The following is a 27,503-nucleotide window of genomic DNA, read 5'->3' on the forward strand; positions in this document are numbered from 1 at the left end:
CTTTTCTCTTCTTTTCCTTCTTATAAACATAAACACTTCCACCCCCTATCTTTAAATGTGTCTTTCATAGCGCGCTCGCGGTCATCGCGATAGGTTCACATATGCCAAATTTGGTGTTACGTGACATCAGTGGATGACGAAGGTATATGACAGGTCCAAACGTAATAATTATGATATGCGTGTGATGGAAGAACATGACAAAATACCACGCTCATGATGCGCTCCCGGCCGTTTCGGTAACTTAACGTATACCAAATAGAATATAGCGTGACGCGAACGAATGAAAAAGGTAAATGACATGTTCAAACATGATAATCAAGACATGCGGGTCATGTGAAACATGACTACTCTCTAGGTTCATAGCACGGCTGATTCGACAGGTCCACATACACCAAATTTTCTATCACTTGACGTGAATAGCCGAAGATGGTAAATTACGTGTCCGAACATGCTAAACTCGACAAGAAAATCATTTACGGCATATTTTAGTTCCGCCTCGTAACGTTGTGCTGATTTTAGAGTGACCTATGAATGCTGCTATTTCGTGCTTCGCATATCGTCAATTTCCACGGTACGTGGGGTTTACCACTTTCTTTATCAAGAGTGCCAGTTAGCCTAAAAATATGAGAGGAAGCCGTAAATTTTTGTAGGTTTAAGCGTTTTAAAACTGATATATGCGCCTGTACATCAAATCACAGTTTTATTTTAGTCGATAAAATTCAGATCGCTTGCGTATGCGGCTTTATTATGTTGCGACCCTGAGAGTATTGGCTACAGAATATTGCCACGAGCCTTCAAAAAAAAGGAGAAGCAGACAGGGCGTTCTTGTTTTTTTAACAGAATCACATAAGTAATTGAGTGCAGCCGTATGGAATACTTGTGCCCATCGTAACGCGACACAACGAACAGATAGGAGAGCACTGCATTCGCCTCTGGCCAGTCTCGTAGTCACCGTTCGGGCCCACTGTCTCGTATTTTTTGCTCTCACCGAGCGGTACTTGTTAGCTTCATTTCGGGCACAAGTCAGCCCAATCAATTACCTTTTTATTTTATTATGGTGGTGGTCTTCCTATGCTGGTCTGTGCACCATGCGGCGTACAGTCACCTACGTGACGTTTGGTGAAGGGCTGATGTTTCGGACAACCCCATCGCTCCGCGACAGGAGACCAAATGCCTCCCGAGCGGCGGAAAACGACAAAGCCACCACAGAAGACAAGAAAAAACAAACAAACCCACAAGTAGCCGCCTGCTACAAGGGCTACGAGCAGAGTTGGTACCACTCTCAGACACTGTCCTTTGCATGAAGCACTGTTCAACTTCACCTAAGGAGGCCACCAGTACCCCACCCGGTAATCATCCAGCAGCTTGGCCAACCTCTGGTGTTTCGTGGCTTCGCTTGAGAAGATCTACTGTAGGTCCACTATTAGGCGGAACACGTGAACGCGTGGCCGTGGTCCGCCTGGCGCCAACTGGTTGCGAGATTGGTAAACGTGGCGCATGCGAATAAAAGCGGGAAGGCAGCGCATGTCGGATTTTAGTTGCTTTTTTTCTGCTTCGGCGTTTGCCGAGCACTTTATGTTGAATTCCAGCAGCAGATCCAGATCAAGTTTTTCTGCGCTGAGAGAAGCAATCACATTCGAATAGCAGATTGTGTGTTTCGATGGCAGATTGAGAGCAACCACAGATGAAGGGTCGCTCTGTGAATCACGAATTTTTGATTTGCCGAACTCAGCCATTTGACCGGAAGTGCAAGGGACGTATCATGTGCGGCCACCCTTCATCCAATTACTGAAGAATGACCGGAAAACGGTCTCGTTTGCTCGGGGTCGTGATCAGTACGATGCGTTTGACACCTTTCGAAACCTCCCCCAAGCTCCGCCTGTACTGGGTTATTTTGACGGAAGCGCCGACACTGAAGCCAGCAGCGTTGGACTAGGAGCGGTATTAGTTCAGTGGCATAATGGCATAGAGCGCGTGTTCGCTTATGCGAGCAGAACATTATCCCCAGTGTAGAAAAACTATACTGCAACCGAAAAGGAATGTCTCGCAGTTATCTGGGCCATAACAAAGCCCCGCCCATACTTGTATGGCCGCCCAATCAGGGCAGTCAGTGACCACATTCCTTTGGTTGGCTCGCAAGTCTCAAAGATCCCTCAGGTCGTATAGCTCGACGGAGCCTTCGGCTACAAGATTTCGATGTCACTGTCGTCCACAAATTGGACGGAAACACACCGGCGCCAACTGTCTCTCACGTGCACCGGTAGAAAATGCCAACACTGACTTTGGAGACGACGACACTTTTCTTTCTGCCGTATCAGCAACCCGCTCGGCTGAGCAACAGCGTCATGACTCGGAGCTCATCCCGCTCATTGACTACCTGGAAGGACGCAATTCCCACCCTCCTCGAAGCTTTGCACGCTCACTGTCCTCCTTTTATTTCCGCGATGGACTGCTTTATAAAAAGAACTCCTACACAAGCTAAGTATCTGCTTGTTCGTCCCGCCGTGGTGGCCTAGTTGCTAAGGTACTCGGCTGCTGACCCGCAGGTCGCGGGATCGAATCCCGGCTGCGGCAGCTGTATTTCCGATGGAGGTGAAAATGTTGTAGGCCCGTGTACTTAGATTTGGGTGCACGTTAAAGAACGCCAGGTGGTCGAAATTTCCGGAGCCCTCCACTAAGGCGTCTCTCATAATCGTATGGTGGTTTTGGGACGTTAAGCCTCACAAATCAAGTATCTGCTTGTTGCGCCAACTAAGCTTTGTGGTGATTGTTTACGTGCGTGTCATGATGAGCCATCATCCAGACACCTTGGCTGTACGCGCATCCTGCAACGGATTCAATGCTTCTACTACTGGCCACGTCTCGCAAAGACTGTGAAGCACTACGTTCGCACACGTCGCGACTGTCAGCGACGTAAGATTTCACGCTTACGACCAGCGGGACTACTGTAAGCAATAGGCCCACCAAAGGCGCCCTTTCATCAGATTGGCATGGACTTGCTGGTGTCATTACACACGTCTTCGTCAGGAAACCGATGGATTTTGGTCGCTACCGACTAGTTAACACGCTACTGTGACACAAAGGCACTTCCAAAAGCCACCGCAGCAGACGTCGCCCAATTTTTCATTAACAGCATCGTCTTACATCATGGTCCGCCAGCTGTCGTCTTAATTGATCGTGGGACAGCTTTCACCGCAGAGATGCTGCAGGAAGCCTTGCAATTAGGTGGCACGGAACATCGTGAAACAATGGCTTACCACCCGCAAGCAAACGGGCTGACTGAACAACTCAATAAGATAATTGCAGACATGCTGTCAATGTATGTGGACATCGATCACAAGAACTGGGGCGCCATACTTCCTTACGTAACTTTTGCGAATAACACTGCTGTTCAAGAAAGTACCGGTTTCACAACTTTTCGCTTAGTCCACGGTCGCGAGGTCACGACGATGCTCGACGCCATGCTCCTGCCCGACAATTTGGAAATATACCACACGGATGCCGCCAGATTCACGCAGTGCGCAGACGAGGCCGGTCAACTTGCTCGTCACCGTATTCAACAACACCGAATAGCAGGTGCGCGCCACTGCGATCTTTGCCACCGTGAAGTTATTTTCAAGCCTGGTGACAATTTCTGGGTGTGGACCCCTATACGAAGGCGTGGCCGTTCAGAAAAAATTTTTCGCTGCTACTGCGGCCCTTACAAGGTCGTACGACGTCTCAGTGACGTCACTTGCGAGGTTCTTCTAGAAGGCACTTCGAGGCGTTCTCGTTTAACCCCGCAAACTGAAGTCATTCACGTTTTGCGGCTCAAACCATACTTTTCGCGCTGTGAATCGCCAATGAGTGAAAGACTTTAATGGTAACTTCGCATCTTTCTTTTTGCTTTGTCTTTTCTTTGCAATCTTTCCTAATTTTCTTCTTTTTAATTGAACGCTCGACTCTAGAACCAACTACGTTATTCCGCCTTACGCCATTAATTATGCTTGCTAGGTAAATTTCCTCTCATTTCCTTTTTTTTTTTGCCTTAATGTACAGCATCGAGACGATGCTTCTTGGGAGAGGAGGTGATGACACCATTGATGAACGAGCCGCTGTGGCTCATACTCGTTTCTGGCTGCGTTTCTCTGATTCGGGTGGACTCCTGGAACCTCCTGCCTTTCTTTTCCCTCTATTTTCCTTCCTTCCTGGCTCTAAGTCTTGTTTTGCTCGTGACTATATATACAGAGCGCCTGTGTTTATAAATCAATAAGGTTACTTCGCCTACTTTTCTAAGCAGATTAATTTAAGTTAATTTCAATCCACAAGAGATGCGTGGCTGTATGTCGATTACCGACTTGCAACGCAAACGACTCGGGTTCGATCCCCATGCATACCCAGAATTGTTCGTTGATATTATTTAATTGCATCTTTCTCAATTTTTCGGTCATGCACAATTTCTAGATTTTTGTGTCAGGCGAAGATGATAACTTTTTGCGCACAAAAAACGACGGCGACACCAACGGCGACACCACGATTGCTGCAAAACGAACTCTTTAATGCTCTCGCGGTAAAAAATAAAGGAAGCCACAGCTGCATGAACAAACTGGTAAGTCAACATAAATTTCCGGAGTCCTATAAAAAACTGTCATAATCAACAACAGGAATGCATTACAAAAATTGGGTCAATCCAACTGCACTCAACTTCCACTATAAAGGGAAAAAAACGCAAGGCGTAGCCGAAAAAACGACTGCGAAGCGAAGGTGGCATACCGAAGACACCGAGAACGAGAAGAGACCGAAAAATAAATACCAAGAAATGAGAAATGCGATGGTGGCTGTAATTAGGCGCCAAGTTATAGAAGCCCTACGCAAAAGATGAATTTGTCCACAAATCGATGAGAAGTCTGAACTTTTAGTTGGAGCACAAAATTGCGTCTCTGCAGTTTGAACATCCGTGTTGTGTCTGCATCTGTCCGAGGATTAACTCGAACCTTAACAAGCGTAAAATAAACGGAGAAACAAAGACACAAGAAAAACCTTAAAAAATTGTAGCGGCCACCAGGAACCAACATAGAAACTGCCTGCGTCACCTAGCTACTGCTTAGATACATTCTAGAAGCAACCAAATTTGTATTGAATTGAATTAAATGAATTTATTGCGCCACAACCTTGCGAGGAGAGCAGGCGAAAAAGCTGCACTGAGCAGGGGAATTCGGCCACCTCAAACACTGAGTGGTTACAGCAGTTCAAAGCACGTCCTACACCTAATGCCTGATCAGAACTGTAAAACCACTAAAGAAACACGGTAAGAATTACTAAACAAGGCTATTCTGTAAACCTTTGAAAAACCAAGAGAAAAAATACCCGTAGTGATGAAGACAGCAAAAAAAAAAAAAACAGATGAACGTATGGCAGCACAAGCATTCATACAAATATGTCACGTAGGTTTCTTAGCGACAGCTTGAATACATCGTATCTGTTTTCTTTGTGTAACCGATTCGAAATAGTTGGTACACGAAACTGTAGCCTTTTGTCACCGCATACAGTTCTGTTTTTGTTGACAATTCAAGGTTTTACAAGACGAAATTTATTAAACCGGTTATGTTGCCGTAAGGATGCCTTTTGTATTAAAGATTCATTATTTTTAATTTTGCCCAGTATTCGGAGTAATCTAGTTTGTCTCTTTGAGGGCTTGTGAAACTATACACTAAGTTCGCCATGTTTGTTTCATTTTCTGTCACGTTCTTCTAATGACGCATTCATTGAACGTAGCTGCGCATTGAGATCAGCAATGTATGAACGCACAAATATATCGTGCCTTCAACGTCTCAGCTCGCAAAAATGTATGCGTCGCTGTGTAGCTATCGATATTCCAATATTCAAATGCGCGTCCCCAAGACGAGGTTATTTATATGTTCAGTGCGTCAGTGCCACAGTTTTTTTCTATTGTTTGCGAGTTCTCAGGAATGCCGTAAGTACATCAAGGGTTATGACTGATGAAACTCAGAAGAATGGGTTCGTATGACAACCCTAAAATAGCACCCTCGCGTGCCTAGAAAAAGCAAAACTTTTCAAAATGAACGAAATTCTCTGTTGTTGGCAGATCAAAGAGAGGACTTATGACTCTACGGGGAGTGGTTTTTGTGGCATTGGGCGACAAGCAGGCAGTGTCAATTTTTATATGTTCCCTGTAAAGTATTTATGTCGCGAATTCGGCGACGTGCCAATTGTTCAGCAGTCGAGTCATTATTAAACACATTAGGTGCTAGCAGTTCATGATAATTCATGAAGAGAACACTTTGAGGGCAACATTGGGAGAGGTGTTCGTCACAGTGGTACATAAAAAGCAGAAACGTAACGTGACCGTGTTTTGTAGTCACAAACCCGTCAATCAGAATAGCTTCACGTTGGGCGCGCAAAAGCATTGCGAATAGTGAGATAAGCCTCCATGGAAACAAAGGTATTCGCAGCTATACTTGTTCTTCTTTCCACGATTTACACGGCTGGTAGGGATGTCAAACAGGTCAGTTATATTTCAGGGCATTTAAATGCCTTCTGACTTTATTATGCACGAAAGGTCATGATCGCTAAATTAGGTATGCTCTTCAGCATACATGCTTCTTTCCCTTTTATTAATCATTGTAAGTTTTGATTGGTGGATGTTCATATGCCTTGACACGTGGACATGAATTACATGAATCATTGAAGTCATGTAGACGTATACCTGGCAGACATGCCAAATGGTTGCTAATATATTAGGTAGTTCGTGTTTCAACCTGTCTTTTGTTTATGGTGACACATATCCGAAGTGACCAAAAATATGGGTGTTTGAGAAAAAATGGTAGCCTAGGAATGTGTCTCAATACATTGACTAATTAGAGCAGCTTATATGTAAAGATGAATTTACTAAGAGAAATATCGCATTCAACTCCACGTTACCCATTGCTTTGAATTTTTGTATATAAGTATAACAGCATTTCGTGATCTGCCCATTTGACATGCTCCACACTGTGGCAATGTGCCTACTGTCACTGTCTTATGATTTAGGAAAGTTAGGATTTAGTCTTTCCGTGTTCAACTATTGTTTCCAATATGTGTTCAATGTTATCGTGTTATCGTCTTACCGGCACCATGATACATGACACTTAACCTTTCATCATTGCTGCCACACACTACTTCACACGTTTAATCAATCATAGCAGCGTTACCGACTCCACATAACAACGCTGACGTCATTCTAGAGGCACTGAAGGCGCCGCTAAGAGATTTCCAGAACAAGACACTGCGCACAATAGCCACCTCACAACTGTTTCACCTAGGATAAAAGAAAACGTTTATCGCTGATTGCCCACTCTTGAACCCACCAGGATCACACACGAAGATCTGCTAGTGTCAACGATTTAATTCTTCACATTAATGCGGGCAGAAAGAAGTTTAGAGCATCCGACCAAAACAATTTCTCTAAAGCATTGACAGTTACCAAATTATCGGCATGGAAAATCGGCAATCAAAGGTGGTTGTATAATAACCTGGGTTATAAAAACTATAAAAAAACGAAGCTATCAGCCAGCTCAGCAGAAACAAACCCTACAAAAATTAACGTCCAACCAGGCTGAAGAGTATATCAAGAGAATACAGCACTTGATAATGAGATTTCTTGTCGTGGAATCAATCATACTTTGAATTCCTGCTTCTTGGTGCCTAGTAACAAGCAAGCAAGCTGCTTCTGCTTTCTTTCGAATAAACATAGGCCTTCCATATATAAACTACTGATCACGCAGCAATCACACTAGTGAATTTTTGTCAAGTACAATACACCTCTCATCTGGTATCCAAATGTCATAACATTCATTTGTCGCAGTTACCTAATATTGAGCTGCTAGCTTTTATACCTAAGTATTATATAGTGCTGAAAAGTTTTATAGAAAATATGTATTAACAAATACTATTAAGATAAAAGCCCCAGAAAAAGCGTTTCTAGAAACATCGAAGTTATTGTACGACCGCAAAATAAACCTTCAGGGGATGCTGGTGCAGACAAAAGTGAATCCTGATTTTAGTTTCTAAGTAATTTCATCTTCTCGTCCAAGATGTGGAAACAGCAGAAGTATTCAAGAGGGCGTGAAATTTTAAAGCAATGGAAGGAATGATGTCTCTCGATCATAAATAAACAACGTTCCGCGCTGTTTGATGGAATTCATACAACAAAAAATAATACACGTTCTTGCAGAAATAGGTTAACTTTCCTTGTACAGTGACATCAGCGAGCTTCCACAATCGTAGTAGAGTACCGCAGAACAGCATATCTGTTTGTTACAAAGAAGCACCTACTAATAATTTTTGAATCACACGCTTTCGTGTATATTATAATTACGTCAGTACTGAAGGGTAGCCGCTCTGGCCCTTGCTTTTTTCAATATTGTTGAAACAACTTTGTTTAGGTGTATTGTTAGATTACGGTAACAACGAGCATAGCGGTATGAAGCGGAATAAATTAAAGTTTTACCTTGCGTAAAGCATAAGTCCTTCTTTTGAGTAGCTAAATCGAGCCCTCAGAAAGCAGCTGCACGTGCACTACACCCGTGAGTAAACTGGAGCTAGTAGAACCTACGATAAAAGCAGAACATTCTCACTTGACAAGTGGGCTCTTGCTCCATCGTTGTCTACAAATATTCATTGAAATGGGTCGCTGCGTCGCCTTCTCCGAGGGTAGGATAGAAAGCCGGATGCTCGTCTGTTGTATCTTCCTGACTTTCCTTGCTCTTCCTCCTCCTCAACCTGTTCCCTTATTAGAATGACATGGCATTGCGTTATTTGACGTGCCTCTTGAGAACTACTGAAACAATGATCTTCAATGAACGTCCGAGATAACAACGCTTCGTCGACAGATGTAAACTTGGCAAGGATGCATCCTTTCAGTCTTCGAAGAGAGCTAATACTTGTAAAATATTTATCACATGAAAGCTTATTCACATCCTACGGATGTTCCGCTGTACTTGTGCACATAATTAACTTTTCTTCTTTAAACATCTTTATGCCACTTGTTGTTTCAACTATGTCCTCTTGTAACTGCCCAACTGCTTGGACCTAAGGATCTGCAGTATGTAACAAATAATAAAAAAATAATTGTGCATGTCACCGGATATTTGCTTGCTTTATTTGGAGTTCATTAAGGCAAGCCATTAGAAGACACAAACTGTTCCTTCCGCTTGCGAAAGATGGGGTTCGTGTTGTGTCGTTTGTATGACAAGGTGCCCTTGTCGTTTGTACAACAACATAGTGATGCATTTTTAGGCAAAAGCCTTTATTGCCTCATAATAGCTATGTTCGATGTCCGTTTGGTCTCCTGTCATGATGCCAGCTGTGGAGACCTCTCTTCACCTGGAAGAATAAATGGGTCTAGCTATGTTTGGAGCAAGCGGAGGATGGCCAGTTGGTAGCAGGCGCCAGACAAAAAGGGAAGATAATGAAAAGTGCTTGCGCAGACAAATGACTAAGCCGTCCGCCTCTGCACGCGCCTTTGTTGCGAAATCTCGTGAGCTTTTGTTCAACCGCACGGCGGAAACGCTCTCACGGTGAGCCTGACTCGCCACTCCCGACAAAATTCCGCCTACTGCAAAAGTATTGTCAACTGCAATATGAAATGTGAAAAGAAAATGCTACGTTCGGCCCAACGTTACTTGGCAAGCCATATAAATGCTGATGTGGTAGACACTCTTCACATGATGTCTCAGATAGCAAGATTTTGGCAAAAGGTGTGCAACACCTCAAGAAGGCAGTATATTTGTAGAAGTTAATGCTACCCTTAGATTACATTAACTTGTTTACTATATACAGCTGAAAGACATTTCCGTGTGTATAATCACCAATGGGCATACTAAGCGAGATTGTGTGTGTGGCAAACAACACGTACCGTCTGTTCTTGTTAACATAGATATTCAGATTGTGCACATAGTTCACAATTCAGTTTTCCTTTCATACGCTGTTGCGTCATGAACTGTGCAATACCTGTAGGCACAAGCCAAGCATGCAAAGCCTGCTTGAAAGCAACCACTTGCAGAGACTACATGATAATCCTCAGTAAATATTCTTGTAGCTGACGTAAACGGCTGTACAAGACACAAATAAATATGGACAGTGCAACCTTCAAACAATGCTTTGAATTTAGAAAACTAGGGTGCACTTATTCCTTTTGTTGACGAACCACAACCACGACATCTGTGAACGAAGCAAAATATCTTAAGGCATGCAGAGACATTCCAATTTTTTGTCCGACAGTGTCACATATATCACCAATACACATATATCTGAGCACAACACTGTGTCAAGCTTTTATTATTTCAAAGTCTTGTTTGATCACAGCCGAACAGGTTACTGATCTGTCGGACAAATTGGAATTCGTGCACCGTGGTTTAATGAAACGCATCATGGAGAGTTAGCGCCCGGTGTGAATGTCTGCCGATTTACTTTGTACTGCCTTCTACGTGCGTCACCAATACATTTGTTGAAGATGTGCTACCATTCAAGCCCACATCGCATACTTTGTCAATGTGATGAAAATACAAACACTAAGAACACTGCCACTTATAGTAGCAGAAACACTTTAGGATCTTAGAATAGCAAGGAGGTGCACAAGAGATTTCAGCACACTCTTCCAGAACTTTAAACCAGAATTTTTCAGAGTGGGACAGCTTAACATGCCACGGGACTTTTAAACCCACAAAACATGTGCAGAAAAAAGGGTAAAATTGAGTCTTCAAACGCTGTTACGAAGACCTGAGCACGGGCAGCTTTGTGAATTTAGGCCAAAGTGTTCTGCTTTGTGCATCCCGTAATCCATACAAATAAAGAAAACGTAATTTTAGGGGCACCAATCAAACGAATCTTGGCAATTGGCTCTCTAGTACAAACAGCGATCCCTACAATGAAAACACAAACATTTCATCTCAACCGTAACAGTGTAAGCACACACACGGGCCAGTGTAGCCAGGTTGAATTGTCAGTGCCAACGTGACCATGTGGCTTAATAACTATTCGCTGACCAACACATGCACAGTTTGCCCCCCTTCCCTAGCCCGGAATAGAAATGCTTTCATATATGTAGTACAAAAAGTCTGCACTCAACAAAATTCACTTGCCTTCTGTACTTTAGAATTATTGGGGGCATCATTATCTGCAGTATAACCAAATTCGCGTCATACACCTGAAAAGAAAAAGTAAAGGACATGCATCAAATATTGTTTTATTTGGTAGCAGTCGAGTCTGGTTAAGAACAGCCAAGTGGCAATCAGCCTATTTATGTGTATGAGGCAAATTTCAAACGGCGTTATTGAGGTTGTCTAAATTTTATTCGATTGGTATCGACGTCAAAATTTGACTTAAACGGCTTGCCAAGTTTTCACAGCGTATACGTATTTCATAATGCCCAATACTGACAGGGCTAACGTGAACCAGAGCAACTATGATTGTCTTTCACAATATTCAGTTTATTGAAGATTTTGCACCACTAATGAAACTTGAAAGACTTGTGGAATTTCTCCTCACAATGTTCTGTTCATATGAGAAGGGCTCGTTTGATGGTGCAGTTATAAAATATTACGTTCAGCGTAGAGTTGAAGCAAGTGATGCAGTGGTATAGGCAAAATTTTTTGGAGGCGTGCGTAGAGGGGGAGTGGGGTGGGGTGTCCCTTCATCTGAATTGGAGGCTTGGCAAGCAAATATGGTTAAGTGTCATATATGGCTCGCTATGCTCGGCCTAAAAAATTCTGTGTGCCATCACATGGCTATGCCACTGAAGTGATGCGAAAATAATTCCGTCACTTACTGGTCTACATACACTCTACAGCTCTAAAAAATGCGGCTGAAGTTCACAACACCCAGCTGTTAACGTTACATAAAGCCAATGAGAGACAAATGAGAGGCAGCTACAACCCCGCCCCAATGTTATTTTTTTGAACTACTTATTGTTGCTGAAAGAAACTTTAAACACCAAAAGTTAGTTGGCACTTCTGTGGTGACAGAGACAGCAAGAGGGTATGCCGACGGTAATAACAGCGGTAATTTTGTCCGATACAGCTAGCAAAAGATATGGTGAATAAGCATGAGCAAATCATTTCTCTTTTGATAGCGCAACCACTCAACAATGTCTTTGGAAAAAAAAACAATGAGGCAGCTGTTCTAGAACGGTACACTTTTCTCAAGCTGTGAACAAGCATAAATTTGGTGGTTGAAAATGTCACAACCAATGTTAGACTGTAATTACTCACACTGTAAGAGTGTTAAATATAGCTGCAAATACCACTCACCTGCAAGCTGATGCGTGCGCAGTTTTTTGTCCGATGAGCGAACAGCTTGGCAGATAGCTGAAGACGTGTTTACGTTGTGTTTGTTCCATCCAGCAGCAAAATCCACAACAACGTTGTGATCTCGTATGATAAATATGCACTAACCATCATCACACTTGGAGAAACGCAAATCTGCGGCATACATGCACGATGAAAACAAAGCACACCATCTCGCATAATAATGGGCTCGCCGACCACACATCCTATGAGTTTGAGTATATAGTGCGAACGCAAACGTAGTTGCGCTGAACAAAAAAAAAAGTCGAGCGGTAGCAGCACAGTGGTCAGCGCAATGCTTTTAGTGTGTTCTCTTAAAACAATTTAAAAAATTATGTACTCTAAAACTCATAACTATATATTAAAAATGGAGTTTAATTTTTACTCAGTGCCAGTACACTTCAATAATAATAATGATTACTTTGTAAAGTACATCGCTTGCTATGCTAGCGCCATATTTGTCCTGTGGGTGCAGATGCCGCAGATTTGTTACTCTGCCCTCAAACTACACGTTGAAGCGTGCTGGTAATTTTCACGGCTGATGAAAGGCGCATTTGGATCTGCTTTTTTTGCGCTGATATTTTTAGGCCTCGTTTGGCTCGTGTTTCGGTGCTTGATTGACTTTGACGCCCTTCCTTAGCAGACGAATGGCGCGTTTAGTTTCAATCGTTTGGACACTCTCGGCTGGATTTTGCCGCCAGCGTCGGCGTCGACGACAGTGTCTTCGTCATGCACCGTATATATATATATATGCGTGCGCATTATCGAACGCGTTATTCGAAGGTCGTAGGTTCGATTCCTGCTCACAGCTGGTAATTTTTTCATCCACTTTTCTTTCTTCTTTCTTCTTATTTACATTCCATTGGTTCTAATAACTTCCCCTGTACATTCCTTGGCATTACTGTCTGTTAGATCTCCTTAATATTGTGTTAAAACACGGAAAAACGAGCCCTTAGGTATACACTTCTTTCCCATATGTATATATATATATATATATATATATATATATATATATATATATATATATATATATATATATATATATATAAATACACGAAAACGCAAGCAATAAAGACATCTAGAAAAAAAAGCACTCCGGCGCGCGGAATCGAGCGTGGGACTTCTGCGTCGTGAAGGTGAGGTGTTATCTGCTGAGCCACTCCGGAAAACTTTTTTTTTCTTTATTACCGGTTTCGCACAAGGTACACACATCAATATAAGTCACTGTAAACAGTAACATACAAACAGAAGTGATGACAAAACAGCCGCGGAACTATTAGTGATTACAGTGCTAAAATTCCTTCTGGTTCACCAGGGGTTCGACCCTGGAGAGCCATTCCGGAACAAAATCTTGTTGTTTGAGTATATCAATGTACTGATCAATGCTTTCGCGGAACAGCATACGGGCCGGACGTCTGTCAGGGTACAGTAGTAACCGGCCATTCTTGCCCGCCACAGACAATGGAGGCCAATCAGCATTATAAGATCAAAAGGCAGTCCCTCCTCTTTTTCTACTGTTAAAAACCTGATACCCAGTGAATGTAAGAAGAGTTCCTTTTTTAGAGTTCTCTGTAAAATATTCCAGATGTAAACCCCTTCCCAAGAATGCAGAAAAACGTGATCTATTGTCTCCGGCCTTCAGCAGATCAAACAGTTTGAACCTCATGGCATATAAACTCCTCTATCTTCTAAAAAAGTCTTAGCCGGCAGTGTTCCGGAGTGTAATTTAAAAAAAAAGCTTTTAGCACTAGGCTGAAATTGCATTTTCTCAACACGCTTAAGAACATCATTGCCATCACCCCCGCTATTAATTAACCTATACATAGGAACTGGAAAAATCATGTCGCATATGTCTTCATGCAATTTCTTTCGCCCGACCGAAGAAAGGTATTTATTGGAAAACTGAACTGACAAGAACCGCACACTGTCTGCAACTTCCTTAAAGAAACTTCGCGTAGCTCCTGGCATGCTTGCGGTGCTAACCACAAAGTTAGGCAGAACACGACAAAGGCGTAACTTGCATACTGTTTTTAAGAAGGGGTGTTGAATATCTCGAAAGAAAATAAAATGATTAACTAGTTGTCGCACGAACAGATGCGACAGGCTTAGTCCCCCCTGTTTTACTCTTCGTAACAGATTTGTCCTACTACATTTTCCCAAGTAGACCCCCATATAAACACAGCAAATATCCTATGCAGCTTTTGCACATGCACCCGTGAGCAACACAAAACCTGCATCACATACCATAATTTGCTCATTAAAATATGTTGCATACAGGGGCTCTGGCAAACATTGAGAGACAGTTGCCATTCCACTGCGCTGTCCTTGCGCGCGTTTCTTTTATTCGTTCAGTCCAGTAATCATTGGTGACTTTGTAGTGCTGGAAAGGCATGCCTAGATATTTTACTGGAGTGTTAAACCAGTGAACGTTAGCATAGGTATCTGGGGTTGATGTCTAGTCTCCGTGCCACAACCCCAGACACTTTCCCTAATTAACCTGACTTCCTGTAATTTCTCCCAAATTTTTAAGAACGGCAACTGTCTCTTGTACACTCTCTTTGGTGGTGCAACACACTGCTACATCATCAGCGTATGCCAAAACATTTACCTCGGCGTCAAGCAGTCTGAAACCACGGATGGCCTCATTTCCTACTATGGCCAAGCTTAAGCTCTCTATGTACAGTGCAAACAAGAGTGGACTTGCCGGACATCCCTAGCGTACAGAACGTTCCAGCCTAATGGGAGACCCCGGGATCTTGTTATTAATTCTCCGTGTAGTAGAGTTCTTATACGCCAAAACGATGCCCTCTGTAATCACCGATCCGACATTGACATGTTCAAGTATGGAGAATAACACATCTTGCGGGACGCAGTCAAAAGCCTTTTCTGAATCAAGCTGGAGAATCGCAACATGAGATTAAAAGCATCGCTACTTTCAAGGACACATCGCATTGTGTGTGCGTTAGTCAATATTGAGCCCCTCTTGATGCCACACGTTTGGTGCTCCCCAACTATTCCGGTGATTACGGACTGCAATCTACCTGCCAATACCTTCATGAGTATTTTGTAGTCAGTGTTGGTTAGCGAAATGGGCCTATATGACGAAACTAGTTTTAATTTTGCTTTGTCATCTGTCTTAGGTATTAAAATAGTGTGCGTCTCGGCAAATGAAGGTGGTAACGCTTTGATTGCGTAGGCTTTTTTGAACACAGCTTGTAACACTGGTGAAACTTCTGTTTTAAAAGCTTTACACTACAGCGCACCGAGACCGTCAGGCCCCGGCGACTTCCCAGCAGCGAGACTATCTATTGCATATTCAATTTCAGAAACGGTTATAGGCCTCTCTAACGCTTCTTTCGTTTCGAGGGATAATTGCGGCATCCGACTCAAGAAAGTGTCTTTGAACTTCGTAACATCTACTAATGCGGCTGCGAAGAGACCGTTGTAATACCGAAAGAAAGCTTCAGCGATAGTGCTGTTAGTATTTAGGAGAATTCCATTTTCCCCTATTTCGTCGATGTGATTACGACACGCTCGTGATTTCTCGATTCCAAGTGCGCGCTTGGTAGGAGTCTCCCCCATAGCCAAAGCCTCTGCTCTCGCTCGAATAAGGGCTTCTCTGTAGCGTTCTGCTCTACTAGCTCAATTTGTCGTTTCACCGTTCGAATATTTTCTTTATATGCACCGGGCTCCTTGCTTTCTAATCCTATTGATTTCTTAAGCCTTGTTCTAAGTTCATTTTCTTTCATTCTTTTTTGATATTTTAAAGTACTAGATCTCGATATGGCTTTAATTTTAACGCTTTGCTTCAAAAGCTCCCATTCCTCGCCAACAATACAAGCTTCAATCATTTTATCGTTCTTAATTACCTCAATCACAAAATCATTAAAAATGTCATCCCGCAGTAGTTTAGCGTTAAACTTCCATAAATCCCAACTAAATTTGTTTTCTTGTTGTATAAGTCCCACGTTGCATTGTACAAGACAATGGTCAGAGAAAGAGACAGGTAAGACTGTGTAACTATTGCTTTTAGCTAGCGTCTCCCCTGCCATGTATATCCTATCAAGACGCGCGTGACGGGTTCCTTGAAAATGCGTTAATCGAACTTCGCGACCTGCTTCGAGGCACTCCGCAACATCATCCAGGTCAGATTCATTCAGCAAATCATAGAGCACTTTAACACTTCTGTCTCGCACATGGCGGTTATTAATTCTATCTTTTGCGCTCAATACACAATTGAAATCGCCCAATTAAACACGACGCTGTACCGTTCCGACGCTGTACCGTTCCGACGCTGTACCGTGATCTTCAGGCGAAACCGGCCCGCGTTCAACCAGAGAACAAGCCGCGTCTCCTGCCCCCTTAGCCGCGTCTTCCGCCTCAGCGGCGTCCATTGTCTGCTCTTTGATTTCATCGTACGGTGCAGCGCTCGTAACTGCTGCATACGACCGGACGCACGTAGCGTCTCGATGTCCAAATCGCCGACAAATCGAACACCGTGGCACCCTGCAGTCTCACCGTACATGACCAGTCCCTTTGCACCGCAAGCATTGCATAGGCCTGCCCAGCGCCACAACTAGGGCCAATTCCCCTGCAACGCGCACTTGGTGCGGAAGGTCCTCCACCGTAACTCCACTCTTTAATTGAGTAGCACGGTTCTCGTCGTCGACGCTTTGTCGCGGACGCTGTCGACTCTCCAGCGCTCTCGATTCACTTCGACAACATTGCCGAAGGCTGCGAACGCCGTCCGCACATCCTCATCGGCGACTCCGTAAAGCAGCCAATGAAGCCGCAGTTTTGTCTGCCGGTCCTGGGGATCAACGATGAGACACCGGTGTCTCTTCACCTGAAGTTCCTTGAAGACCAGCAGTTTCTTTGTCGCGTCTTCTCCGTTCAGTGTAACCGCCCAGACGTCATTAATCTGGTACGCTCCGAGTGCTATGATGTCCGTTAGCACCACAGTGGGGCCCAACGCGTCTCTGAAGTCTTCAACCCAGTAGGGTCTCGCTCTAACGTCTTCGTGCGAAAACACAGTATTTAAGGCAACGCGTCCTGTTGGCAGATGAGGCAGAATCACTTGGTACTCTTCAATTGACCTGTTACCGCGGTCCTCAAGGGCAGCTGAAGCCGCTCCGATGGAGCCCTGCATCCTGCGTCCGTTCGCTACCGTGGCCGAAAGCAGAATGGCACCCCGGAGAACGTTCTCTGCCATTCAAACGGCAAGCTACTTATATCTACCACTTACCGCTCCTGTGTTTTTCGCATTACGAGAAAGATGGCGCAATGAGCACAAGGAACCACATCGCGCAGCGGCGGCCACTCTAATCGACTATACGGGTATTTTGCCTGGCTTAGACATGGAGAGCGACGCTCCCTCGCGTGCCCTTATCTCGCCTTGGCTAGGAGGGGAGGATCGTACGCCTTGGCTGGCCTGGCGCTTTACGGGGAACAATTCTTCTGTAGTTACCGCGCACAAAAGTCACTTCAATCACTGCAGTCTCCGTTCGTGAAAAGCTCACGCTTTTCAGACTCTGCGAAGTAACAAATGAGACGCTTATTCTCTTGCATCCATACCTATTCGTTTCGTGCGCATTTTGTGCGCGAGAAACAAGGGGAACGTTTCGATCTGCTTTCCACTCTGCGCGTGATATTTCAAATTGTTGCTATCGCGTTCATTACTTTGCTTTTGTGGCCAAGCTGTGATTTTTAAATGTTGTTGCTTTGTACGCGTCTCGGCGTTTGATCTGCTTTAACATGCCAACTCTCTCCATGCTGCTGCTGCGTGTGTTACGCACTTGGGGTCAATCACTATTTTGGTTTGGTGAAGTTCGCCACACAAAACAAATAATAATCTGGCCCATGAATATCAATGTGGGTGGCATTCACATTGGTGTGCGGTGTGCTTCAGCTAGGGGAGTAACTGCTGCGTTACGAGAGCATTTGCTGCGGTTCCTCCTTCCGCTGACTCTTACAAACTTAAGACTAATACAGTTGCTCCCGCGTTTTCGAACATGTCGGCCACATTGTTCCGCTTGGTCTTGTCAGGGAGGAACTGTTGGTCTAAAGGAGTAAAAGCAGTCGTTTCTCCCATTTCAGCTGCTTTTGGCTTAGAGTGCTAAATGAAAGCAAAAAAAAATGAAGTACTTGGGAATACCTAACAACTGTTATCCCCATGAATTCTTTATTGCCAAGTAGTGATGCCCTTTGAAAACAAAAAAGAACCACCATAATTCAGCCAGATATATACTGTACAGCCCCTGTTTCGTTTAATTTTCCCTGAATATTCCGTTGAACTCCCGTAATTCGTCCCGGCACCCCCCCCCCCCTTTTTTACACTCTTTTCAATCCTTGTTTGGATCGGAGGAGAGGGTACAAAACATGCACATAGAAGCGTTAAAGAAAGCAACTGTAGCCTTCAACACACTGATGCTTGACAAAACGTCGGGTACACCCCCCCCCCCCTGCTTAAATGATTTTCGTCAAAAGCCAACGCCTTCCCTGGACTCTTCCTTCTTTATTAACTTTCTAATACAAGGAAAATAGCTACTTGTGTTGCCTGCTTGCCACATTGTAACCTGTTACGTCTTGTTTGTCTTGTGTTTTCTAAGAATTTTATGCTGAGGAAATTCTCTGAAAATTTCTTTGAAAGACTTGTGTTTTCTAAGAATTACCCTTTGCGATACCATTCTGAACTAAAACAATGAGAACCTACTATTTTTCATGTTTTGAGCCATAGTCTCCTAGTGCTCGACAAGGTTGCATATTTCAAAATTTATTTTCGGACTAGTGGTGCCTAGGTGTAAGGAAGAATAGTGGTGTTGGTTGCTTTGTGGTAATGCTGAAAAAAGGAAGTGAATTTTAAAAGCTCGTTTCTTCTTTGTTAGGCCGAAGATCAATGATGACTATTAGACAATACTGTCAACAAAAGTATAGATCATGCTATTTGTACAAGTTTTTTTGTAAGTACGTAGAAATTAATGTGAACGAACAGATAACTTATTGGTGGCAGCGACTGAACATTTAGCCATCGAATTCGAAGGATGCAGGTAACAATAAAAAGGTTTTGTAGAGGCCTCGCACGCATTTTACATTCCACCCAATATGTGCTACACGGGTTGGTGCACCTCAGGTGGATGCGATCGCGTTAAAGGTTTATAAGCGTTATTTCACGGGGATAAAACAACGCTACTTGTAATACAGCAGTTGGTTTTGATACTACAAATTTAGAATATTGTGACAAAAACTAACCGCGTGTGCTGCATGTTTTTGTTCACCTCATGTTCCTATTCGCGATTCATTAGTTCACTGTTTCGGTAAAAAGCACCGGCCACGGCTCTACGAAATCGGTAACTGCTGACACGTGGATGCTATTTTGTAACGATGGTGAGAGCAACTACAGCTGTGCACTGCTCTTGCATAGTACAGCAAAATCATGCACCTTATTTCTGAAAAGCCACCCTAGAGTGTGACCTAGTTTGAATTCGTAGTTCAATTTAGTTGTTTTCAATTATCGCACTCTTCTAGTTCGTGGGAATGCCTCAGAAAATATGGACTGCCAAGACAACTAATAGAGCACATATAAAATGTCAAGTCGATCAACGAATATCTATTGGACCACTGTCCGTTCTTTTTGAAAGATCTTTCTTAACAAGGAGTCACAGGTAAGGTCCTGCAATACAGCTGCATTTTCTTCTGTTAGATGCGTATTGTTCTCCTCAGCAGGCGTGACCGACGGATACGGGGAGTGTTTGATACTCGTCACAAGAAGCGGATGTCTATCTTTTATGGAGGTAGGGATTAATTATGCAATCTTCAAAATAATCAATCGACTAAGCAGTCCTATTCCTTATAGTTTCGTGAATTGTACACAACGACTCACTTTTTAATATTGGTGACCGATAAAATCAGTAAACTGTCTTAAATGGCGAAATTTGTAACAGTTTAGGTAACATACCGCTCCCCCTTGCCTCGATGCTCTCACGGCATACTTTAAAGATGACCTCCTTTTCGGCCAGATTGCTTTGAAAGTATCACACGCGTGTAGAATGACGCGCTCGATTTTGTACACGAGAGCAATGTGACAAACCAGTGCGCAGCCACTCTGTAATGACAATGCTGGAACGATCCTAGGTAACCGTTCATCTGGAGTCTATCAACCTTCATAGTTTCTTTATAGATCGAAGGTGCTTGTTAGAGAGTGAGATGCTCTGATGCATGTGTCCAGAAATAACAATTCAGCAACTATACTTTTAAGGATACCCCTGGCTATTAATATCGACACACATGGGTCAATCCTTAAACCAAATGGTATATTATAATTCTCGGACTCGTTCCGCTCGTGTTCACTCATGTAACCATTCACAATGATCATTCTCTCTGGCACGTTTAGAATTTGATTTAGTCATTCACATTAGAGCACGCGTTTTTATGCAACAAGTTCCAAAATCTAGCAAATATGTTCGAACACATGCTTTTGGGTCGAAACTTACAGACGACACGTAAGCATAAACTTATGAAGTGTGCTCAAGAAAACAGGTATATAGAAGAGCCTAGAAAATTAATAACGCAAAAGGAAATCTCTGGACCCATACGTGGTTACAGCATTTGGAACGACAACGCTGATGGCCCTGTGATCACTTATTAAGAGCCGAATTTTACAGCTGAACGTGCCGGGAACCTTCAACAATCGCTGCGTTAAGAGACGCAGGTTCACAATCCGCAAGCTGTGAAGCAGCAGTGTCGTGTGACAAATAGGACGGAAAGGTGGCGACACCATTTCACGTGTCATTTCTCTATCGTTGAGCAATTTTTCTCGAACAATCTGATGAATGGTTCCTGCAATGTCAACAGTTCATTCCACTTCTATACTGGCCCTTTCTCAGACGATTTAACTATGGCACTAATCTTGGTTGCTTCAAATTTTCGACCGTGGAGCTGTACCATACAACGTCAGATGCGGAAGTCAGGCTTTCTCTGCCGATAAAAAAGCCGTACACATCTGCAATTTTCTACGGCGAATGCTCGCCATGTCTTTTTCAGAGATGCTGGGATCGGATTGCTTACACAGCCACAAACTTTCTTCTGTATACACAGTGCAGGTCTGACCGGGTAACTGGGTTCTTTGTGAAAGTGCCTGCTCAGCTCGAGACTTTTTGCAGCTGAGTTACCCAAACAGTTCTTGATCTCATAAAAGAAGCGTGCCCATGTGGTCAGTATACATTCATGGTTCCCATGTGAGACGAGGCAGCATCACTGATGTGTGATAGTTGGGACACAGCATCGCTTTTGTTGTAGTGTCTTACTTACTTTTAATGCTTGGGCCACTCATACACGTCCTTAGTTGCTTTACCTGAGAACGCCGCGTTTCCTTAAGGTACGGCCAGGTAGTGTTGGGTGCATGTTCCTGAACATCTTCTATGTGGGACATGGAGGGCAAAAAATGATGCAGGCCGGAGAAGTGACGGCTTCAGCGAAGATTGAAGGGTAGCGGTTCCTTCGTTTGTAGTCTTACACAGCACCTCCACAACTGTGTTACGTTCGAAGTTAGGGCATGCGGTTTATTGAACAGACGGCTCGAATAGCGAGAGAGCACAGGACCAAGCTTGTGTATTTGTTTGTCCTTCAAAATTAGTAGCACGTCCCCACTCTGAGGTATTGGGCAAGAATGAGTAGTTGAAACTTCGACAGGTTATTTTAAAATGTCAGGAGCTATAAAAATGTGAAATGGTAATACCTTGTGTTTCAGTATACTAAGACTATAAGTAATATGCTTTTGAGCTTATATATCAACTGCCGTAAAAACATGATCAGAACAATTTTGAAGAGATATTAAAGTTTCAACACTTCGAATAACAAGAATAGCTAAAGGCAAAAGATAAATTGTACCCCATTGGTAGCTTGAATAAAATTACACATAACATCCTTGTGGCAGTATCCAAAACCTTCAGGCGCTGAAGCTTAACACAATTTCTTCACTTAAGACTGATGCTATTTTTGAAAAGGGACTAACAAGAAATGATATTCTAACATTGAAATAATGGCCACAAGACAGAAATTAGTGTGCGATATTTTCCTAATCTCCGCAGAATTTACTGTGGGGATACGTCGTCAGACCAGCCCTGTGTACATGCGAGTTTGAAGCTGCTGAGAGATCTTCTTCCTCCTTCTAGTCCGACACATGAGGCACGCAACCATGTATTAAAACAGAAAAATGCATATGCGAGAAAAATGCAAAAGTACAATACGAAAATGAACGAGCGAAAGGTCTCTAGAAGTCACCTAAAAAACAAAAAAATTACGGCATATTCACGGGGTGAATGATGATGAATGGGCGAAGCTCCGGAGGGATTCATCGGTAAACTGTGAATCTTCCGTGTAATTCGCCCAGTCGATCATCATGTAAAGACGTGAGAAACGCTGTGTGTGTATATACACAAATAAACTTTTATTTGTTCTTAGACGATGGATGGCTTGCGATGTCCCTTCATTATGACGGCTTTATGGTCTGTGAAATGAAGGGAGAGCGGTTCCTGTATGCGCGCTCGCACATCGGGATTCTGTCTGCGAGCGCGCGCTGCTGCCGCCTTGCGCTCTCTCCGCTGTGCAGCCTTATCCATCCGGCGACTCCGAGCGCGCGCCAACAGCGAACGGATTTTATTACAACGCTCCCCCTAGCGTACGTCGCCGCACTAAATCGAACGATTGCCTTCAACCAGTGACACGCGCCATATGTGACATCATTCCTATTTTATAAGATCTCGCGTCTTTCATCAACTACAAGTACCGCTTTCTAGTTTAAAACATCTTGCATCTTTTCATCATCAGCTACAAGTACCACCATCTAGTAAACACTACAAGAACTAAACGAGAGGTGGCTACATACAGGAGACGGTACCGCCATCTAGTGAACACTGCAAGAACTAAACTAGAGGTAGCTACATGGATGGATGCTATGAGCGTCCCCTTTATAACGGGGTGGTGACAAGTATGCCACCAGGCTCAAAAAAAAAAAACCTTTTTTCTTTTTTTATGTTGGCCTAATGCCTCTACTTCGATAAATTCTATCTTAATGGAAAAAAAGGTAAATTTTCAGCTTAAGTTCTCTGCCATTTACGGCACACTGTCCATATTTTATTTTTCCAATATTTATTTTTGTCCTTTCTCTCTAATTTTCTGCCACCAATACTCTAACCGTCTCTTACTTATTTCAATCGCGGGTGTGTTCAGCTTTCCATTGTTGTCCCTAAAACCCAAGGCTTCCTGTAGGCTCGTGCCCAAACGTACACCTGGGTGGATATCTCCACATTCAATCAGAACATGCTCCGCCGTTTCCTTATCTTTCCCGCAGCATGTGCATTGTTCTTCTTCTTTACTGAATCTTGCTTTATAACTACGCGTTCTAAGGCAACCCGATCTCGCTTCAAACAGTAAAGCGCTTCCCCTTGAATTATCGTAAAATGCCTCCCTCCTTATTTCATTTTTGCCCTTTCGGTAGTTACTCAAAGCCGGTTTTTTTCTCCATAGCTGCCATCCAGTAAATCCTCTCCGCCTCCCTGACTTTTCCCTTAACGCTCTTTGTTGACATATGGCTTACAATACCAGCCGTATATTTACTAGTGAGTCTTCTAGTTCTTTTTCTCCACTGTGTGTCCACGCTCTTCCTATACAAATAACGGAACACCTTCTCTGCCCATCTACTCTCCTTCATATTTCTTAGCCTTTCTTCGAACCTTATTTTGCTCTGCGCTTCCCTCGCCTCAAAACCTGCCCACCCCATATCGCCCTTTACAGCCTCGTTTGTCGTCTTCCCGTGAGCACCCAACGCGAGGCGTCCCACAGTCCTTTGATTTACATCCATTCCCGATTGCACCTCTGCCCTCATGCACACCACTGAGTTCCCAAAAGTAAGCCCTGGAACCATTACACCCTTCCACAGACCTCGAAGCACCTCATACCTATTGTATCCCCACAACGCTCTGTGCTTCATTATTGCCGCATTCCTCTTTCCTTTTGCTGCCGAGGCTTTTTCCTGTACCTCCATGTATCTATCACTCTCATTTACCCATACTCCAAGATACTTGTATTCACTTACCCTCGGTATTTCTTGGCCTTGTATGGACACCGTCTGATCACAGGGATCATTGAATACCATCAATCCACACTTCGTTACACTGAATCCTAGTCCAAGAGCTTCACCTTCCCTTCCGCATATATTCGCCAGCTGCTGTATATCATCTCGACTGTCCGCAAATAAGACGATATCGTCCGCATAAAATAAACCTGGAAGCTTCTGCTCAATCATCATGCCGCCCTGTTTGTGTGACAGATTAAAACCAATGTTGCTACCTTCTAGCGCTTTTTCCATACTCACCATGTACAGCATGAATAACAGCGGGGACAAAGGACATCCCTGTCTCAGACCCCTGCTAACCTCAACGTTCTCTTTGCTACGCATTCCTTCCCACTCTATGCAAACTGTATTTTCTCGGTATATCTCCCTCAAAAGCTGTATACAGTCGTCGCCCATGCCCATTCTTTTCAATATATCCCACAAAATTTCCTGATTAACGTTGTCGTATGCGCCAGTGATGTCTAGAAAAGCCACGTACAAGGGCCTATTCTCTATTTTAGATATTTCTATACACTGAGTGAGAACAAACAGGTTATCGTCTAACCGCCTGTCGACTCGAAATCCGTTCTGAAGTTCTCCCAAAATATCGTTATGTTCGGCCCATGTTTCTATTTTCATTTTTACTGCTTGCATCGCCAACCTGTATAGTACCTATGTAATGGTTAGTGGTCTATACGAGCGAATCTTGTCCTTTTCTCCCTTGCCTTTATAGATTAAGTTCATTCTACTTTGTCGCCAACTGTCCGGTATTTGTCCGTCCTTTAAGCTTTTTTCTACTGCTTTTAACAATGCTTCTTTAGTGTTATGTCCTAGTTCGTTAATGAGGCTAACGGGAATCCCATCTAAACCCGCGGCAGTGCGCTTTGGAATTTTTCCTTCGGCCTTTTTCCAGTTGAAATTATCAAGTACTAGCTCTTCCTCTGTTGCTTTCTCCGCCACACTTTTACTCACCGGGGAGATCCCCTGGACGCTCTTTTGAAACGAATCGGCTGTTACCTTTTGGATGTAACCTAGCGCTTCGTACCCTTCCAATTGATTTCCTCCTTCATCTAGAATATGTTGTTGCGTTGTGACAGACTTCCTACCTAGCGCCTTTATGTGGCTCCAAAAAATCCTAGGCGCGGCCTCCTTTTTTTCGTGTATCTCTGTCATCCAGCGTTCACTTTCACCTTTAATTTTTGCCTCTACCAATTTCTGTACAAGGGATTTTTTCTCTAAATATATTTCCCATATTTTTTTGACTTCGTCCTGCGGCCGCTTCTCCTTTTTTGCCTTTCTATGCTCCCGTGATGCTTCGCATCGCTTCTCGATCGCCTCCCGGTTTATGATCACTACCCAAGCTGTTAATGCCTTCCTCGTCTATCCTCATTTCTGTCAGTTTGTGGTAAATTCCTTCAGTCATGAGACAATAATCAATACTTGATTGCTTGTTTCCGACTTCCCATGTGATCTGGCCGTCGCATTTAGGCCCCGTGTTAACTATCTCCAGACTATGTTGCTCGCAAAGATCTAGTAATAACTTCCCATTGGTGTCTGAATATCCGTCAAGGTCATGTATGTGGGCATTCATGTCCCCTAGAAGGATGATTTCGGCCCCATTACCAAATTCCTTAATATCCGCACTCATGCAATCCACTATCTCCTGATTCTTTTCTCTGCAGTTATTCCCCGTCCACAAGTAGGCTACCCCTAGCCACGTTTCCTTTCCACCTACTGTGCCCAGAACCCAGAGGTGCTCTGAACACGTCTGTTTCACTCTAACCCATTTGGCTCCGCGGTGAATTAGCATTCCTACACCCCCATCTTTCCTTTCCGATATGGTCCTGTTACACCCTTCCCAAACATAATTTTTAATATGTGGTGGCTCTTCCAAGTCTCTAAGGTGTGTTTCTGTAACCGCATACACGCCTATCTGTTCTTTGTTTAACTTCTCCTCAATCTCTAACCATTTTGCCTTCTTTCTGCCACCCTGCATGTTTATGTAACTAATTGCAACACGCGCCTTTTTCCTTTTTCTTTTACCTTTTTTCTGGTTTTTCGCAATTCTACCTGTCAAAGCGTCCTCCTGGTTGTTTTCCCTGTTACGAGCTACCCCGGACTCCGAAGGGCCCGTGAGCCCCCCAAAAAAGCTACTGCGCGTCCTGCCAGTCGCCAGCCCACCTCGTGTCCAAGCCTCTTATCGAAATGAATCTTGTCTCTTTGGAATCCACCCCACCTGTGCACTTCCCTGTTTAAATCCACTACCTCGAAACCCTTCTCTCGACTAATTCGCCATATCTCTTTGTTTGCGTCGACAACCGCTCTTTGCAGGTTGACGTTGCGTACTGGTACTTCCGGTACTGTGCATACTACAATTTGCACCTGGGGGGACACGGTGCGCATGTCATCCACCCCTTTCGCCAAGGTCGTCGCTAGTCCTGACGATTCTTTTTTCAGGACGTCATTTAACCCCCCCGCAATTACAACGAGGTTACGATTGTTAGCTTTAGCTGCGAGTTGTTCCCCCGCTTGACTCATTACTGTCCCCAGCGTTTGTCCTGGGAACGTCCCTATCGCAACTCTCTTGTCGCCTTTCACCCTTTCTTTGATTGCCGCTGCGCATCGGACTAAATTTGAGTCACCGGCGATGATGACCTGTTCAGACATTCCTTCTGAAACCTGCACCTGGCTGCTGACTAGGTGACTAGCGTGAGTCACGGCTGCTGGTTTGCTCCCTCCCTCCCTCAAAACTACTTCCCGGTAGCTGGGCCCTACATACAGGGGACGGTACCGCCATCTAGTGAACACTGCAAGAACTAAACTAGAGGTAGCTGGGCCCTACATACAGGGGACGGTACCGCCATCTAGTGAACACTGCAAGAACTAAACTAGAGGTGGCTACATACAGGCTACAGGGGACGCACAGCCCACGCCCTAAGGAGCTTCGCCCCTAAAAAAAACGTTGAGCTCACGGGTTGTAGATCGACTTGATAGTCTTGCCAGCGTCGCCGGTCATAACCGAGAAATGTCAGGCGGGTTGTCGTAGGGTCTGCATTCATAGAGCGCCGGAT

The 27,503-nt window shown here is 43.9% G+C and overlaps 1 long non-coding RNA gene across 1 annotated transcript in view; it reads left to right on the forward strand.

The window, feature by feature from the left end:
• Positions 1-6,253: 6,253 nt before the first annotated feature.
• Positions 6,254-27,503, forward strand: part of LOC142771398 (uncharacterized) — a 33,850-nt gene continuing 12,600 nt past the window's right edge. The window contains exons 1-3 of the long non-coding RNA XR_012885895.1: positions 6,254-6,505; positions 19,848-19,984; positions 20,046-20,113. This is a non-coding gene — a long non-coding RNA (uncharacterized LOC142771398). The remainder of the gene's footprint in view (positions 6,506-19,847; positions 19,985-20,045; positions 20,114-27,503) is intronic.

This window comes from Rhipicephalus microplus, chromosome 9 (assembly GCF_043290135.1).
Source record: "Rhipicephalus microplus isolate Deutch F79 chromosome 9, USDA_Rmic, whole genome shotgun sequence".
In the NCBI taxonomy this organism is placed as follows: Eukaryota; Metazoa; Arthropoda; class Arachnida; order Ixodida; family Ixodidae; genus Rhipicephalus; species Rhipicephalus microplus.